Source organism: Equus przewalskii, chromosome 13 (assembly GCF_037783145.1).
Source record: "Equus przewalskii isolate Varuska chromosome 13, EquPr2, whole genome shotgun sequence".
NCBI lineage: Eukaryota > Metazoa > Chordata > Mammalia > Perissodactyla > Equidae > Equus > Equus przewalskii.
The window spans coordinates 12,105,782-12,125,257 of record NC_091843.1 but is presented as its reverse complement, the minus strand read 5'-3'; the positions used below and the strand labels follow the sequence as shown (position 1 = coordinate 12,125,257).

The 19,476-nt window shown below is 41.5% G+C and overlaps 1 protein-coding gene across 10 annotated transcripts in view; it reads left to right on the top strand.

Moving 5' to 3' along the window:
• Positions 1–19,476, top strand: part of TENM2 (teneurin transmembrane protein 2) — a 1,162,025-nt gene that overhangs the window by 739,009 nt on the left and 403,540 nt on the right. The window lies entirely within an intron of this gene.

Sequence of the window (19,476 nt, the reverse complement as noted above, 5' to 3'; positions counted from 1 at the left end):
ACTCCAGGGCCAAAGCCTCGCCTCCACCAACCACATGGACTTTAACTTAACCAGCACCTTCATCGAGACCTCCTGCTCCCAAGCCCCATCTCCTTCAGCCTTCTAGAACTTAAAGATTGTAAGGGGGTCACTCCTTTGAAATGCCCTTGTTAACAACAAAGAAACCACTGCTGGCCACCTACTCCCCACGCACACCAGTCCACAGCACAGGAGAAGGTTTTGGTGGTTTAAGACACAGTCCACTGTGTTTGATAAGAGGAGGCAGGACGAGAACTTCTGACTGTGTAGCGCAATGCCCGGCATTGAACTCCTTCATCGAAGGAAGGAGGTTGGAAGAGCCAGCATGCACTGAGGACGGGCTGTGCACCTATGCGGGAAGCTCTTCTGGGTGGGTGGCATTGACTGACGTGCGGATGCGGCCCCAAAGGAGTGAGATGGCATGGGGTAGTGTATCCCATAGACGACAGACTCCGCACTTTTGCCTAGGGCCGGCCCTGCTTCAAAGTGAAACTTCCACAGGAAAACTAAATAAAGGAAAGAAAAGCCAAACAGAACAAATTCCCATTTAGTCAGCTTTTACTGTCCTCCGAGGCCCTGTGTTTATGCTAGATCTTAATTATGCTGCTTGTCAAAGACACACGAAACTCCACTGTGGTTGAGGGAGCTATTTTATCTTTTTGTCTTTACAGTCAGGAAAGGACTTAGTATGCTGAACCCTACCCTTGATGAGATTCAAACCCGGAATAAAAGAGCATTTTTCTCTCTCCTTCCCAACTGTCCCCACCTCTGCGCTGCCATGAACACCTAAGGAGGAGGCTTCGGTGGTTATTATGAGTAGGCAGAGCTTGAGTGACCTTGGACAAAATTTGAAGTCCAAGGGGGCCGCGTGGGCTTCACGGGCCCAACCCCGTGAGTGACGCCCAGACCCCAAAGCATCTGTCCTCTAAGGCTTCTTCCACAGTGCTCATCACCAAGGCTTTCTGGAGAGGCACTTAACTGTACCCTCCCAGTAGGATCAGAGTGGGGAGCCCTCCTCTGGGCATACTCGGGATGATATTGGAGGACAAGAGGTGATTTGAGGTTTTAGATGCACAGCAATGTGCATTAAACGACTTTGGATCACACAATAAGGAAATTATTCCTTTTTCAACTCCTTGTTAATCCTTCAGATTAAATCAAGGAGAACATCTTTGATTTGGTATTTTTATAATCTTGCTTTCTCTTCGTTCTATCTATTTTTACCTTTGCCTCCTATATATGGCAGATGAAGTTTGTTTTACATTTCTCGCAGTGACAGTTTTCTTTTTCATCGAGAGCATTTAGTTGGGGGAAAAAAAACAGATTTACTTACAGAAGAATTGTTGAGTCAATGGTAGTACGTGATAGGGTAAAGGCTGTGAAGGGTACAGGAAAGACTAACCTTGGACAGAAGCATTAATCAAGAGGCCCTGCGTTATGCTTTCCTCTAACTGTGAACTGAGTGGTATTCATGCAAATCTCTTCTCAGACACGCATGTTTTCAGGGAGTCCTGAAAATTTCGGCAGATCCTTACCACTGAGTGATTAGTAGGTCTAACAATAATTTCAGGCTCCTAAAGGCAGGATCAAAAGGAAGATATACTGGGATACATCTGGGTATCTCCATCCCCAGTCTGCAGATTATCAAAGTCCATAGATTATCATAATCTATGATGATAGTGGTTTGATGAGTATCAGACTCATGGGACATTTCAGCTTTTTTTTCTTTGCCGAAATTCAGATACCTGGGCTCCACCCCCAGACATTCTGTTTCAGTGAGTTTGGGGTGGGGCCAAGGTATGTGCATTTTAGTAACTATCCAAGATCACAAATGAGCACTGCCAACTGAGACTCTCCACTGAGAGAATTTGGTCAATATTAGCACCCAGTGTTGTGTGCAGACCCAAATGAGGAAATGTATGTGATTGTGCTGTGTAAATATAAAGCCTTCCAGTGTACAGAGTCCATACCAATGAACGAGAAATAACAGTCTTACTCCTTGTAAAAATAAGTGTCAAAAATAAATTTCCAATTCATGCAGCCCCATGTTCACCAAACAGATAAGTTGCTTGTCAATCCCCTTGACCTCTCTTGACCTCAGAAGCCTTTTCTGGAAAATTGGATGATGTTTACCTGCATGAGGGTAACATATCTGACTGGCCAATCTGTTAAGTTCCCTTTTATCTGCATAATATATGTATGTTCTATGCCCAAAGTCATCCCTTATAAATTTGCTCTTACAAAATGCCGCTGATGTCATATAAGAATTTTCCCAGTTCCTATTCAAGGCAAATCTTGAGTTGGGTTTTATTTCACAGATCAGAGGAGCACCAAGCTCCTCTGGTAGGAACTTGACAGCCCTTCACTTCACTGAGCCTGACGAAGCTGTTTACCTGCTGGTCTCTGAGAAAACCAATGGAGTTTGTCATGGAACACCCAAGTCCAGGACATGCTATGATTCATTTCTAATCACTGACATTATCCAGGTGACTTGCTCAAGCCTGGCTTACACAGAGTTCCCTTTCAGCATAGACGTCTCAGAACTAGCATTATCCTGCCATACCCAAAGCCTGTGAAAATATTTTCAACAGTTAACAAGCAGAGCCTGCAGTTATAATATGCTCATTAGGCTGCGTGTTAGTTTTCAAGTCTTGCAGCACACATAATCTGCTACTTGATTTCCAGTGAATTTCAGTTCTGTTGGGCATCAGCAGAGGAACGCCGGCAGCCCCACGGGCTTTGCCAATGGCTGCTGTCTTTATGTGTGTTTCCATGAGGCCATGATAAGTGTAAAATAACACACCTACCCTATTTGTGTCTCCAGTCATTCTTTGTCTGGGGGTCCCTTCAATCATTGCAGACTTTCTTGATTCCCTAGTGAACGAATTCCTTCAGGGACCAAATTAATTTTAGAAAACACTATGAAGGTTATACCCAGTAGTCCCAGTGGATGAATAGGCTGATTTCTGGAGTGTATTAGATCTTCCTTTGTTCTAGATCTTACTTCTGGGTGTCTCAAAACCACTGCCTTGAAAAACAATGCTCTAATTCCATATGATCAGTTTTCACATAAAGGCCTTTGGCCAACTAAGAATAGCACTTCTCTTTTTTCCTGTATTTTTAAAGCCTTGCATTTGGGAGAAAACATTCTCTGTCCCAAGGATCAAAGTGTCCCAATGCTATGGGGACTGGGAATATTTTGGCAACTTTGTATTTCATAAAGAAATGACCTGACCGCTGAAGGAATAACTTATTTTTATTATTATTATCGTTATTATTTCTTGGTGACTGGTTATGAAGGACTGAGTTTATTCATTCCTCAGTCAGTAAGTTAGTGCCTGGAATGTGCCTGGCAGGGTTTAGGCCTTGAAAGTATAGCAGTAGGTAATGTTTCATTTCCTAATGGAACTAACAGTTAGCAAGGAATGCCAATCGTCTAAACAGATAAATACAACTGAGCAAGATGACTGGCATTCACAGAGCTATGAACAGAAGGTGACGGGATGGAGAGAGGGGAACTGAGACAAAGACTTGATGGATAAATGAGATCCCGTGTTGGGGGAGACTCAAGAAGAGTTGAGATTGAAACGGAGGGATGCAGAAGCAGAGATCCGGGGAAGTGAGAGTGAAGTAAGGTAGATTGGAATCAACTCTTAGCAGGGGGTGGGGGGGTTGTCTCTTGAGGGATGATCATGAATCTGGCCCACATTTAAGATTTGTATGCATGGACTGGTGGGGGCATGATGCTTGGGTACCTTGACCTAGCTTAGAGAGCTAGGTGCAGCTAACAGATAGGGAAAGGGGAGGGATAATTAAGTTGGAGAGGAAAAACCCCAGTAAGTGTGAGACCCTTCATTGCTTAAGACCCCCGGGACCTCATTGAGGAGTGTGGGTCAAGACTAATCATACCTTCACACCTAACATTTCCTCCGATAGATTTCTTGACCCTTCCATGACTCATCTATGATAACACCTTTCCCTATGAGTTATTAGGAGCATTAAATGAGATGATGATGTGAAATCCTAGTGGTAGGCTTCTGTATTGGGTCTTCTGATCATTTAAATGGGTCTTCCCGATTTCCATCAGAGTGATCAAGCACTCATGTTGGTTTGAGTAAGTGTACACACATTGTAATGCAATTCTTGATGTCTCAACAAGGTTCATACCTGTCAACCTTCGTTCTTTCACTAGGAGACTAACGGTTATTTCCTGGGATGCCAAATATTAACTTGCATGAGGCCTAGAACTGAACGTTAACCTTGTGTATTCAGAGAAAATCAAATGAGTGCTTGCAGGAAGAGTTGCCAACTGCAGGCATGTACCAGCGGAGACCTGAGTGCGGACGAAGCTGAATACCTCATGTAGGAGGCATTAGGGAGAGCCTCAGGCAAAGACAAGAAAAGTGGCAAATCAATAATTGCTAAAAATCGTTGCTTTGATTTTATCAAATTCTCTACTTCTTACACAGTGAACATCAAATCTGCCTGCCTGGCTCAGATTTCTCTTATGTGGTCATCTACATGGGAAGCAGGAGAGGACTAGAGAATGCCTCATTGTTCCCAACACCCATGGTCTGACACATAAAATTTCACCAATCGAGGGTCCTGCAAGGAGGAATGGCTCCTAAGCATCTTCGGCTCTGCCTACCTTTGCCTGACTTGCTGTCTCTGCTCCTTTGAACAGATAAAGATTTGAGAGTAGATTTTGATCAATGGGAAATTTAAAGAGAGTGTTAGAGCATCTTGCAGGAGTGAACCAGGGAGAAGAAGAGTCTTCGATGAAGACAGAAAAAGGAACCAATCGCAAGTTTCCCATTCTCCACTTTTCTTTATTTCCAGGAGCAACTCTACTTTCTGTGTTAGTATCAGATCACAATTCAGGAAGCACCAGACCTGTAGGGCTTCTATGGAACTCTAAATTTTCAATTACCAGGACACAGATCTGATACTTTAGAGTTTGTGAAAGTAACATTACTGTTTAAAACTGAGGCATAAATACTGTGATTCAGAGGTTAAACATCATTCCTTCCTTCCTCTCTTTTTTTGTTTATTAATTTATTTATTTTTAGTTGCCATGTCTCTTTATGGAGGTATAATTTACATATCAATTCACATACAAGTGTACATTTTAATGATTTTTAGTAAATTTATACAGTTGTGCAATCATCCTCAAAATCCAGTTTTAAAGCATTTCCATCATCTCAGAAAGTTCCTTCATGCCTGCCCAATTTGTTTTTAATTGGCATACAAACCCCTTCCAAAATTGGCTGATAGATGATCTTCTCTTATTTAAAAACCAAAGAAGGATGTTTTATAATATCTTATTTTAAAAATGTATTTAAGTTTATTTTTCTGGCTTCTGTTACACTATTATAATATCGTTACTGTGGCATGAGAAAAAACAGAGAGGGGAAAAGACGATCTTATGCTGTGAAGCGCAGTTTGCAGAGCTTCTCCATTTCAACATACTTCGACATTCCACCCCGAGACTGAAAAAGGAGAGCTTGCTGTGGGTGGCAGGAAGGAGAAGAACTCACTTCCTGGGTTACATGTCTTATACTAAAGTTATTAAGCCTTTAGTTGCCAGTAAATTGGAACAATAATACTAATAATCTCTGCTTCTTGGTGGCCATATATTCTATTTTATTCTCTTCATATGCATTATCTCATTTAAGCCTCACTCTGGGCTCCCTCCCTTCATAAAGATTAGGAAACTGAGGTTCAGAGACATGAAACAGACTTTTCAAAGTCACTCCACATTCGATTTCGAAGTCAGGAATCAAACGCAGGGCTGCTCACTGCCCCACCCCTACTTTAAAGATTGAGCTTTATCCCATCTCTAGACAGCTGACTCAACGTACAGCAATCGCCGGGCAGCCTGACCGTCGGAGGTCAGCTTCTTTTACTAGGAAAGAAAATTTGAAAATATGTGGCCCTAGGGAAAGAGGTAAGCCAACATCACATTTAACAGCCACCCCAAAATGGTGGGATAGAAGAATGATTTAAGGCGAGAATGCTTATGGCTGTGGAATTTTTGAGACTTCGTCCTTTGAACTGTACGGTGTTTGAGGCTGAGTGAGAGGGCGAGACTGTGTATGGACAAGCTACTGCTTGACTCATTGTTGGTGACTCTCCACCTGGAAATGAACATCGCAGATCTGTGGTAATGCTTGGGGAGGCATCATGATTTGGCAGCTTGAATAAACTCGGAATAGGTCATTATTATATAGCAATTTGGAGAATGTAAGAGGGGCATTGTCTGAAATGATTTCTCCCTTGGCTAACTCCTCAGTGTACCACTCATTTGCCACTTAACACATAAACACTGCCTTTTATTAGACTGTTTTCATGCATGTGTGTTATCCTCCATTCCCGTGTTTCTGAAACTGGATTAAGCACAACAGTCATGGGAGCCACTTATTAAAAGAATGGGTTTCTGGTCCCCTGAGACATTTTTGATACAATAGTCTTGAGTAAAGGCTCAGATACCTGTATTTTTATGTGGCTTTTGCAATGACCCATGTTTAGGATTTGCTGCTCTTTAAAACTCTAAGTCCACAAGGGCATTTTGTTTCCTAGCATCTAGCAAAGTGCTTGGCACAGAGTCAAGTTCAGTAGATATTTGTTGACTGAAGGAGGGAATGAATGAATATTACAAGTTCCTTGGGGTCAGTGATGATGTAACTTACCTCCCACAATGCTAGTAAATAGAGATCAATGATTGTGTACTGATTGATTAGTTTTAAATCTGTGACTTATTTTTCCTGTACCTTTGCTCAGCTCTGGGGAAGTGGCCATGCATTTGTTTAAAGTCTTGTATTCTGAAAAACCTGCTTCCACTTTAGTGAGGTGAGGTGGTGCATACAGCATCCAGGAGCTGATTTGGGGTAGGTTCAGGAGTTTACTTATTCTAGAAACCCACAGAGAGAACAAGTTCCCACATTTTGCAAGTTTATTGTGCTGCAGTGTGGTGAATAATTGTCCTGAGGGGACTAGATGGCATTGGAAAGTATTAATCTTGGATTTTCATTTCCTGTAAAATAACTTTCCACTTATTACATTCAGTGAGAATACTTTGGGTTTCAGGAAATATGCATATTTTATCACAGACAGTCCTAAGTGTGCTCCCAAACGTATCTGAAACTCAGGAGTTAAGAGGGACAGGTGCAAGCAATTGAGTGAACCAGAGGATGCCAGACTAGTCTGTGAGAGACTGGAGGTAGAGTAGGACAGAGTCACCTAGAGTCAGCACAGCCGGCACATCATTGTCTAATTTTAGGCTCACTGAGCTTTTAAATTTTTTTTCAATAGGAAAATATTAAAAATCAAAATGACAGTAATAATGATTAATTGGCTAGAATTATCAAGCCCCTGACCATGTTCCAGGCATTATACTGAGTTCTTTCACATATCATGCTATTTAACTGATTCTTTGCAAGAACCCAATGAAATAGTGTAGTGCATTACAAATGAGAGCATCTCAATTAAGATGGGGCTCAAAGAATATCATCGGACCCTTCTCTTCCCTGTTGGCTTTTTCTTTGGTGATAAAGATGGCCATCGGCAACTCCAGCTTACATCCTGTGAAGATACAGTGTCGTGGAAAAGAAGATTCTCTTCCTGCAGCGTCAAGGAAATCCACAAGATCACCTTCACTTCTGACGTTGACTGCAAAGCTGGGGGATCCCTGAGATCACCCTCACTTCTGATACCAATTGTAAATTCAAGAGTCCCCAAGATCATTCAGTTATAATAATTCACTGGAAGGATTCATAGAACTCACTGAAAGCTATTATACTCACAGTTATGGTTATTACAGTTAAAGGATATAGATTAAATTAAGTCAAGGGAAGAGACTCATGGAACAGAGTCAGGGAAAGTTCCAAAAACAAAGCTTCCAGTTGTACTTTCCCAATTCAGTCATAGACAGGGTTAACTTTTCCCAGTAACAATGTGTTCCAATATACATGGAGTGTTTTCAACCAAGGAAGCTCTCTTGAGCCTTGATGTCCAGAGTTTTTATTGGAGCTTGGTCACAGAGACATGATGACCACCCATGTGGCTGACCTTTAGTCTCTAGTCCCTCCAGAGGTCAAGTTACCACATGGTCCAAAGCCCCCACCATAAATCACATCCTGAGACTGTCCCATGTGGCCCAAGTTCCCCAGGTAAACAAAGTATCTTATCAGGCAAGTCATTCTGAGGACTTAGAGATTACCTCTCAGGAGCCAAGGGCAGAGACCAGACTTCTCTTTAAGAAAGGCTAATTCTTTACTGCACAATTCTCCAACAATTTCAATAACAGCCCTGGCCTCCAGTGGGGTCATGGGCCCATCCCTGAACCAATTTTTGGGGCGTGGAAATAAAATATGCTAACTGGCCAGGCCTAAGGTTGATGCCATTTGGCTGGCCCACTTATAAACCAAGAGCAAGGAAGGGTGGTTATCAAAGAAAATTGGACATCGATCAAGCTCTTCTCACTAGGAAATAAAATAAGAAGACGAATTCTGTGTTCACTCGTGAAAAGACTACACATTGTAAATAAATGACCAAATTCCTTTTATTTTGATTTAATGGGACGTCATTAACAAGTCCATGGGAAAGCTAACTAAAGGTGACTTAATAAGTGTAGTTTCTAAAAAAGACAGAGCCTCTAAAATATGCCATGTGTGACTTAAGAAAGAGGCAAAATAATAACAAGCGGATGAAGAAGTTCTGTATGCGATTGCTCATGCAAATTTCCCACCAGGAAGGAGTTGTCTGTCTCATTTCTCTAGAACAACATGAAAATCTCCTAGAGCAGTGGTTCCCAAGCTTGTGGTGTGTTAGCAGCATCTGGGGAGCTTTTAAAATCCGAATGCCCAGGTCACACCCCCTACCCGTGAAGTCGGAATGTCTAGGGGTAGGATCCAGGCATTTGTATTTTTTAAAGATCCCCAGGAGATTCCAAAGCAGCAGTTTGGAAACCACTGTTTTGGGTATTAAAACAACCTGAACACTACTGCCCTGAGCCCTAGTTTCCAGTATGGCCAAGTGAACACTGACCAACCGCTAGTGGAAAAACTGCTCTTGAGAATTGGCAGAAAGTAGTGCCAAACCTGAGTTGGAGACACCTGGGTTCAAACCTGGCTTTTACATTTACTGCCTGTTGGGTCTTGAGCAACTGTGTTAGCCTCTAGAAGCTTCCTCATCTGTAAACAACTAGTAATCCCTACCATAGGGAACTTCTGAAAGAAAATATGTAGAAAGTTCCTGGCATAGCAAATGTCAGTTACTTTCCTTATATTATTATATAAATTTTAAGAGATATGGAAACCCCTTGCCATTTTTGGCCTGCCTTTGTTTCTTTGTTTTGTTTTTAACATGTCTATGAAGGATAAAAAAATTTGTATCTCGGTCAATGATGCAAAAGTTTAAAATTTTCTTTGTTATTAAATATATTTGATCTCTTAAATATTGGGAATCCTGTGAAGAGGTGGCTCATTCATTCAGTTATTTATCCAAGCAAGATTTACTAAGTATCTACAACAATATTCCATCAATCCTAAAGTGCACTCACTTGCAAAATAACTTACTGCTATCTTACGTATGAATAAGAGAGGAAAAGCTTTTGCCAATTAAACTATGACATGCCATCAGTTGCAAGAGGAATTCCTATTTCATAAATGTTAAAATGAGCAGGGAAATGTACATGATAGAGTCAGTAAAATGCGGTATCCTCCAGGATGACGGGCATTAGGATACAGAGCTGCACAAGATACTGATTCAGTCATTGGAGGCCAGAAAGGACTAAGTTCCACAGATGGCCTCAATCCTCTCTCTCCTGAGAAGAAAGTCGACTCCAATTTCATCAGGAGAAAATTCTTTTTCATGCCTCTTTTAGATCATTAAATGTCATACACTGATCACTGTTTCACCTTTGAGAAATACAGTGACCTGTTTAAATGGTCTCCATTTTTAAATCACTTTTCTTCAAACAGGACCAATTTTAAATGGCTGTATGTCATCCCACCCATAGATGGGAGAGTGAAAATGGCTCATTATTTCAGCAGATCACATAACTCATGATACAGGAAGGCAGGAGGTGGGAAGTTAGAGGGAATACAATTTGATGATCACATGATTTTTCTTCCTCAAACCTCCCCATTCAACTGAAGATTTTGTGTTGTGATCCCAAATGGGTCAAAATATAAGCTCAGAAAAAAATTTTCTGAATAGAATCCTTTGCTCTGTTCTATTTATACTTAATACAGGTACAGATATGCCCCATTTCTCTCTCCCAACATTAAAGCCTACTTGCCCAGAAATGTGCCTATGTTTACTAATTTTTTTTTTTTCATAGCTAGCTAAATACGTCGCAAAATGGAGGCAAGATGTTGGAGAGATTTTAGAAATAGGCAAATCATCAGTGATTCTGACTTATCCCATTGAAATGCAATCTTTGTATTTAGTTTGAGAAATTAATTTTTTGGTGACAGAAAAAAATTCCAGGAAAGAAAAAGGAGAGAGACAAAAATAATAGCCACTTCAAATCCAAATGAGAATCCTACTAACAGCATCTTGGTGTGCCATGCTGGGACCCTGCTCCCGTCGACAGAGCTTTTCTTTTGAAGGTAAGCAATTTAGAGAATGAATCTGCTCTGCTGTCTGGTAGGAGGATGGATGCCAAAGTTAGATCTTTAAGGAAATAATCTTATTAGTCCCTCTTATTAAGGAAGCCTCTGCAGTGTGTAGACTTTGAACCTGCCTGATGAAAAGTAGGTCTTGTCAAACAGCTCACAGCTCCTAGTGAAAAGGTTGAACTTTGTTGGTTTAGATCATCCAATCCAAATGCAAACATGTTTCTAAGCTTCTGTTTGCATACTCTGGGAGAAAAAAAGACTTCCTCATTTTCCCTGACTCTGACACTAATAGCATTGCAAGGGGTTGGCAGCTTCCACGGAAATTACTAAATCACTGTGTTAATGGTACACGCAGGAAGGCAAAAGTTTTCTGCGTAAGCTGAAATTTAAAGCTTCCCATTGTCATTGTTTGGGTCCTTTTATTTACTTAACTCTTCATTTTTTTCTCTAAACGGATCCTGGTTGTTCAGTTTCTCTTCTATGACATCTCCAAGCTGACCCCATCCGGAAGTCGTAAGGCTGAGACTTTGACAGCTCTGTCATTTTCATAGCCGTGAGGGTTGATGTCGAGCTTCCAGGATTATTGCTCTCTAGGAATACTTCACTACCCAATCAAGCGGAAGGTCAAGAGAGATGGAGAGAGGAAAAAAACTCTAATTAAATCAGGAAGGGCTGGCTTGTGCCATCAAACATGCGTGCAACTTCAGGAGGGCCTCATGCTTGTATCTGAGTGCAACAATTGGCCCCAGTCGGGGGCCGCAATTGTCACAATGGACAACAACAAAATTGCCATTAGAGTGAGCAGCTTTTTAAGGAACCGGCTCCATTCTTTGCTTCTACCCTGCTATTAAGGCCCTTCTCAAATCAGATTAAGGAAAGGCACAGTAACACATAGCTTGATTAGAGTAATGGACAGAGGAGAGCAAGCTCTTGTCTTGCATCTGCTGCTTTTGCTCCTAAAAGGTGTGGCTTCTGAGCCCTAGCATGGTATGTAATGCAACTGGATAGTAGTGCCCAGATAGAATTAAAGTAAAGTATGAAGCTTATTCCGCTTGGAACAGAACTGAGAAGAGCCTTCCTCCAAATTTTTGCATGGTGGGTCCCTGCAGTAAGGAACCAGGTACCATGTAGAATGCCCAGACACTCAAACTGCTTTCATCCATTTTAGTTTAGCACAGCCTGTCTGAGACCTACTATGTGCCAAACATTGGCAAGAAATTAGTGGTTCTACAAAGTCGTGGACAGGAGCTTTATGTCTAATAGGGGCTTAAGGCAGGTGAGCTAAATACTATTAATATAAGATAATAAATACAGTGAAAGGGCAATAATAATAAGTTTTAAAAAATATGGAACACCTAATATGGGCTAGTCACTGTCTAAGTGCTTTATAGGAAATAAGTCATTTAACATAAAAGTTAGACTGTTACACCTGGAGCACAAAGGGTATGGAGAATCCCCTCAAAGGAGGTGTTTGACTGGGTCTTGAAGGATGTATAGGAATCATTTCCTATGTCTAAGAAATAGAGGAATGGAAATAAAACTTTGCCAAATAGAGAAAAACCTCAGATATAAAGACTCAAAGTATAACATCAGATGAGATCATCCAAGCAATATGGCATTACTGAAAAGGCAGATGCTAGAGAAGGAGCTAAAGGTGATGGAATGCAATGAAGGCTCTGTCCTCTAGGTTATGGAGCCATCAAAGAATTTTTAAGTAGGGATGACATTCAGATTTCCATTTTAGAAAGATCATCCTAAGGCCCAGCATTGCTCTGTCCCTGTTGAAGTGATAATAGTACTAGTTTGCTCTGCAGACCTCCCTTGACAACAACCTCCCCCCCGAGGGTAGGTGCTGCCTTGGCAGAGGTACCTATGTAGAACCCTCAGGCATCAGCATTCTGCTTGTTGACTAAGAGTGGAAGGAATGAAGATTTTCATTTTTATTTATTGGTAAATGCTTCTCGTGGCAACTTAATGCTTCTGTTTCAACTCTATTACCCAGGAGTTCTTAGAAGGTGTCATCTTCTTTAAGTGACAATCTGAGTGTATCCCACTAAGTGTCCAACTTTATGGGAAAGTTGCTCTGTGGATAGTTGGCTGGAGCAGACATTCACTCCCAGCTGCCTATTCCTCCAGGCTTATGTCGCAGAACATCTGTGTCTCATACTTACAGGTCAAGGAAAACCAGCTTTCTGAGCAATGCCTATCTTTGATGGCCCAGAGACATGACTAAGGAACAAGACAAATGAGAAAGGCAGTCTCGGGGAAGGAGACAGAGAAGAAGCAGTAACATGTTTGTCAGCCACAGTGAGATGTCCAGGATGGCACACACACTGGTCGTGGTGTCCCTAAGATTTACCATCATGAAAAGGGTAGGCCACAGGGGATAAGATTACGAGATAATCTACCAGGCCTGAAAGTTAGACTCATTCCTTCCTTAATTATTTTCCTGCAGGTTACACTTTCCTTCATGTTTCTGTGAGGCAGCTGTGGGAAATACAAAGGTTTGATTCTGGCCCTTGAAAGTGCCAGTTTCCTGGTGACCCTTGCTGTAGCCAGTCCTTCATAAGCATGGGCTGGGCCCGTCCAGTGTGAGGAGGGCTATGAGCATCCCAGTTAGTGGGGATGGAGAGGATGATTGTAAGATTGTATAAGTCTCTGAAATGTGTCCAGTAGTGAAAGGAAAGGAGTCAAACCAACTCAGATTAATAATTTGGAAGGTCTTCAGAGGAATATTACGTAACTGTCCAGAGTTCTGAAAGAAGGTCGCTTTGCTAGGGAGCTTACAAGTTCTGCACACACACACACAGAACTGAGCAAGGCCCTGGGAACCACTGTGCTATGGTGGAAAGATCATTGGAGTGTGGGAGGAGCAGGAAGAGTACGTACCTATTGAAAACTTGGACTTTGCTTCTGAGCTTACAACCAAGGCAGCGTTCTCTCTCTCTATTCCCCCACACACTGCCGTGATACAAAGCAAACCCTCCTTTGACAATAAGCCAAAGTATTGAGGCCTCCTCCTCACTGGCTCAGTCTGCAGCCTGAGCAGTAGCAGTTCCAACCACCCCCTCCCTCTCACTGCATCCCCTACTCCATAGATTTCTCAGGAACGGCGCTCTGGCCTCCTTGGTCATCTCAACCTATAAAGCCGTCAGAAGTCCTAACCATATATCAGTTTTCTAAATTGAGAAGGTGATGAATTTTTAAATTCTTGAACCTGTGCTGTAATAATCTTTCCACCATCCTACACATTACAATGCAGGAAGGCAACAGATGTGTTTTCTTATGACTCTGAGAACATGAAATATTGATGGGGGAAAGGAGCGTGGCTGTGGTATGGAGGTTTGCCTGCAACGAAGGTAGCCGTCCTCATCCCAGCTTCTCATTTTCCATCTTTCTTTTCTGACGCTTAGGACATGAATAAAGCCCCAAACCCATGATACCCAAGGCTAGTTCAATGAAAACTCTTTAAAAGCTGTGCAGTGAAATCTGTCTAAAAAGGTCTTTATCAGTCTCCAGGGACCAATTGCTAATGTAGCTAATACACGTTTGATCTATACAGATGACTTTTCCTTTGTCCCCAAGGGAACCTCTACAAACACTTTGGATTTACATGGTGCCAAGCCCAAGTAGCCTGTTGGAAAATAAATAGCATTTTAACACATTTAATCATCAGTGCCCAGGATGAAAAGTAGCGTGTGGGCTCTTCTCTGAGTTTTCTATCTGGGCTGTAGGACATAATCAAAACTTCATTTTTAGAGCATTTCTTTTCCTGGTGACATTTCACTCTGAGGCACTGCATTTTGAAGAGAAAAAGGCACAAAGTAGAGACTCTGCTGCTTCAAAAAAAAGAATAACATTTTCATCTAGGACAGTTTTTCCAAACACATGTTTGAGCGCCATGTGGGTGTCAGTGTGTTTGGTACAAATGTGCAAGATGTCTTTAAGAGGCACAGAGTTGAATATTTTTTTATTTTAATATTTATTTGTTGTAATGCACATTAGGAACATATATATATATATATATGTAGTTTTATATAGCTAGCACTTCTAAGCTGTGATTTCATGGATATTATTAGCTAGGATGAGGCTGAAGTTGAAAATAGCAAGTCAATTTAAAGAAAAATATTAAGTAAATGAAAGAACGGTGGACTGGATGGAATGGCAGCTGCAGCAGCTCCAGAGAAGGACTGGATAGAGCGAAAATCCAGAAGCTGGGAGGAAAATGACTAATGTTGGTAAATGCTGATCTGGGGAAATTCCCCACCTATTTAATTAATAGGAGAGTCAGGGCCAGATCTGCCCTTCCCTGGCCAGTGGTGACAAGTGTGAATCTGTCAGTCTACATCCCCTTGCAGAGACGGAGATTCCCTGTGGCTCAACTGGAGTTGGATCACAATTCCCTGTTGTCTGAAGTCCTATTTTTCTTGTGGTTTTAAGCAGAAAATTGCACGTTCATGGTGCCTCAAGCCAGTATGTCATATCAGCCCTCTTCACAATGAAATGATGTAAGACAGGATATTGCCGGCCACTCAAGAGACGTGCCTTTCAGAGAGGGAGTCCTTCAAATGAGTGGGCTCTGCCCTGGATTCTCAAGTGCAGAGGGAGAATTTGTAACTATCCTCTGCTATATCTGAGTCCATGATGAAAAGATCATGATAGCATTGTGTAGCTACCGAGGCTTTAGCATATGGCAGGCACAGTGCATTAAACCTTCAGAAGATCTGAGTGAACCAGGCACCATTATTTTCCCTGGTGTATTTATGGGGGAGGTAAAGGTTGGAGACACACGCAGCTAGGAGATTCAAATCTAGTTGTGTCTGACCAAGACGTTGGACTTCCTTCACAACTCAAAATAAGAGGTCACTCTCCAGCTGTGAACACTTGGGGGAAATGGCCGCTTCTACAGCTGTGATTCCACCCACAATGGGCATTTGAAAATCCTACAGGGTCTTCTTTAGAATAGTGCCCAAACTTCAACTTCCTCCCTGGCAACACGAAATCACAGATAGGAAAACAATGACCATGATCTTTTTTCAGGTATGGCGAAGGTTGGGAGAGTGGAGGGGTGGTTGGCATGGGAGGAAGAAAGGAAAAAGAAAATAATAAATCTATATACATGAGAGGAATTTATGCACCAGGGTTCTCTTCCCAGCTCCATAGTGAGCCCTAATGACTTTAGGAAAGTCTCTTATCCTCCTTGATCTTTTTTTTCCCACCGATGTTATGAGGGATTTCAACTAAATGACCGTGTAAGTCCCATTAAAACTCTTTGAATCCACATTAGGGTAAGTAATTTATTTTGATTTTGTCTTTGATGTAGAATAGCTCAGGAGAGAGTTGGGTTGGAGGGTGGTTGCTAAAACACTAGAGAAACCTAACCTTCACTGGTGACTCAGTCTAAGAGAGGATAACAGAGTTGTGTCATCATAAAGGATCCCAGGAAAGTATATACAGGACATCTCGTTCTGAAGCAGGGAGAGAGGGCACGACATAGGGAACATGGGGCCAATTCTCCTCCATCCCCGTACTCTCTCTTTGGGCTCCATATCAGAAGCCCTGCTGCCTTCTTGCCCAACCGTAACTTGGAATGTTGTAGAATCACCCACGTTTTTGAATCAGCTCCTGTAGACAAGAAAAGTGCTGAGTCCTCTCCCTGAAGGAAATAAGATGAGGAAAAAACTTTCCTTTTGCTTCATTTATGAAAGTTAACTCAGATGAGGATTATACAATTTCTGAATCTGCCACCAACTAAAAGGTAGCCTTAAACAATTGTCCACCCCTATGGAAACAGGAAGTAGGTGCTCCAAGTAGTTCCTTGTGTTGTTCTGGAAGCAATGATAGCTTCTCAAGTCTGCTGCTGATGAGACACACCTATGCCTCAGAGGTAGTCTCAGCAGTACATATTTAACAATATTCAACATTTGGAATTGAATTTGAGCTTCCACATGGAAAAAAATCCTAGAATTTAAACGCTACCAACTGTGCTTTCATATTATTTACAGAGACAAAGAAAGGCCTGTATTGAAAGATTAGCATTCTAACTCCACACATTGTCTAAGTACAGATGGCCCAGCAAAGTCAGAGTAGCCCTGAGCTGAAGTACAGTAGTTGCCCCTTATCTGCGGTTTTGCCTTCCATGGTTTCAGTTACCTGTGGTCGATCACAACCTGAAAATAACACTATGTCACAATGCCTACCTCATTCACCTCCCTTCATCTCATCATCTCATCATCTCTGCATTGTATCATCTCATGTCATCACAAGAAGTGATGTACAATAAGGTATTTTGAGAGGCCACATTCGCATAGCTTTTATTACAGTATATTGTTATAATTGTTCTACTTTATTATTAGTTATTGTTAATCTCTCACTGTGCCTAACATAAATTAAACTTCATCATGGATATTTTTCCAAAAAAAACATAGTATATATAGAGTTCGGTACTATCTGTGGTTTCAGACATCTGCTGGGGGTCTTGACACATATCCCCCACAGACAAGGGGGAACTATTGTATGCCTGGTAAGAGAACAAATGTTCAGCTTCATGCTGGCTAATTTAGTACATACCATGGAGGGAAAAATAAGGGAAATGTTAACTTAATGAAACAAGATCATGACTTGTATTAGAAAGAGATTATCTGTGATCTGTGCAGTGAAGAAAGCAGGGCCATGTTACAACTTGATTTGGCTGATGTGTTTTAGGACTCATAATTCATGTTTCAACCGGAGAAATAGCTTCAGCAAGTGATGCAACATGCTGCATTTTTGTTCAGGTGGTTTGACAAGAAATGAAAGATGAAGTTGTTTGAAACTCTAATTGAGAAAAGGATCTTAATGATGTCCATGCAGTACAGCTGTTTATAGGGATGGAGTCACAATGTCTGTGGGTATTTCTTAGCAGTGAATTGTTCTAGAACCTACTTCTTTTGAAGATTTATAATTTTGATAGCTTTTGTTTATGTAAGCAATAAGTATGGTTAGCACTTCAACAAACTCCATATTCAAGACCTATTGTGTTTGTTTTACAGAAGAAGATGCAAATATCTATTAACTACGTCATTAGAGAAGAGATATATGAGTAAACATCTGTATTTTTCAAAGATATTAATAATAATATGTGTATATTATCATCCGATGAAAATGCAGCCTTTATAAAATATGCATAATTTGAAGTATTGCTTTTCTCATTCAAAAGATTTAGAAACCTATACTGAAAACCTTAGATCGTAAAATGGCTTAATAAAAACTGTGGAACCTCATTTATGGAGAAACTTAAAATCAAAATTTAAAGCCATCACTTTCTGAAAAAATTAAGTTCCTCGTGAAGTACTGGTCCTGTACACACATTATTAAAGTAGAGAGACTGGACTGAGTTGAAACCAATTTATTGGACAGTGAAATAAAAACCTGGCTGTGAGTTCCATTGGTTTTATCTTCAGCCTTGTGGGAGGATGGAAGGAACATCGGAAAGGATGTCAGACCTGTGGTTTCCAGCTCAGCTATGCTGGGTGACATGAAATTGAGTGAGTCCCTTGAGCTCTCTGGTCCTCCTTGTCCTTTTTTGTAAAATGCTAGTTTTGTATAAGATTAGAGGTTCTCACCCTCCGTTCCTTGTAGGTTGGGGAGTAGGGGATGTAGATAAGAGAAGGAGGATTCGAAAGGATGCGTCTTCAGGCCACTTTTTCTCCCAGTGGATATCAAAATTCTGAAATAGTTTTCATTTACAGTTTAATCAACAGAAAGGTGTTTCGGTTTATTTTTTAAATTTTGGAATCCCCTTTTAAAAAAATAAATGTTTCATGATCCTCCTCTTCAAACTCTCCGTTTGTACTCTCTTTAGTTTTTATTGACATCTCTGTCATGGGGCAACTCATCTGACAAGTTTATTGAAGGCAAATGATAGTGATGACTACAGTGCTTTGCACACAGATTGTCAATAACGATCTGATTGTTCAGGGAACACTTAGAGATGGGGCTCAGGCATCTGTGAGCCAGTCAGGGTAAGTTTTGTGCCATTGAACTGGTAACCTCCTGAAAATTCATAATAACCAAGGTTTATTACAAGCTCACAAGGTGCCAGGCACTGAATTAGGTACTTTACATTTATGACTGAATCCTCAAAATCCTAGAAGTGGGTCTCATTGCCCACAGTTTCCAGATGAGGAAACTGAGCTTCAGGGAGGTCGAACAACTTTCCCAAGGCCACAGGCTAGCAAACGACTGGCAGACCGTTAGGCCTTTCCCACATTGCAGCTCTGGACGGCAGCAAGAGGGTCCCCAAGGGGTCCTTGCCAAGACTTGTAGTCTGAGGTCAACCTCTAAGTTGATTATTGCTTTCTTATTGGAGGAAGAGTGATATTCTTGAATAACCTTCCTCCTAAGGAATCATCTGTGTCCTCGTCACTCTAGTTAGTTGCTTCTAAGTCCTTTTCAAGAAAAATTACAACGTGAGTTGGATTCCTTAGTGGCAAGGATCAGAGGAACTGCTTCTAGCTGAGAGCGTAGCTGTGTCCACATGGGGCCAGTGGACTGGATGACCCAGCGCTGTGGGTCTAGGGAGCCAATACTCCAACCTGAAATCATCCCACAGGGCAACTGGTATCTACTTTTCCATTCATCAGATCTTTGAGTGTCTGGATTGTTGTATCATTATGTGGTATAAGAATACAGACGTGTGTGTGTTCTATCATGCTGCTCTTCGTCTGTCTAGTGTTGCGGAAAGCTCTGCTTCTTCATGCGCTGTAGTAATCCCCATCACTCGGCTCTTGTGTGCACTAGAAAGTGGGTTTGCCCCCTCTGGGCTCTGCTCCACTGACCTACACCATGCTCTCTA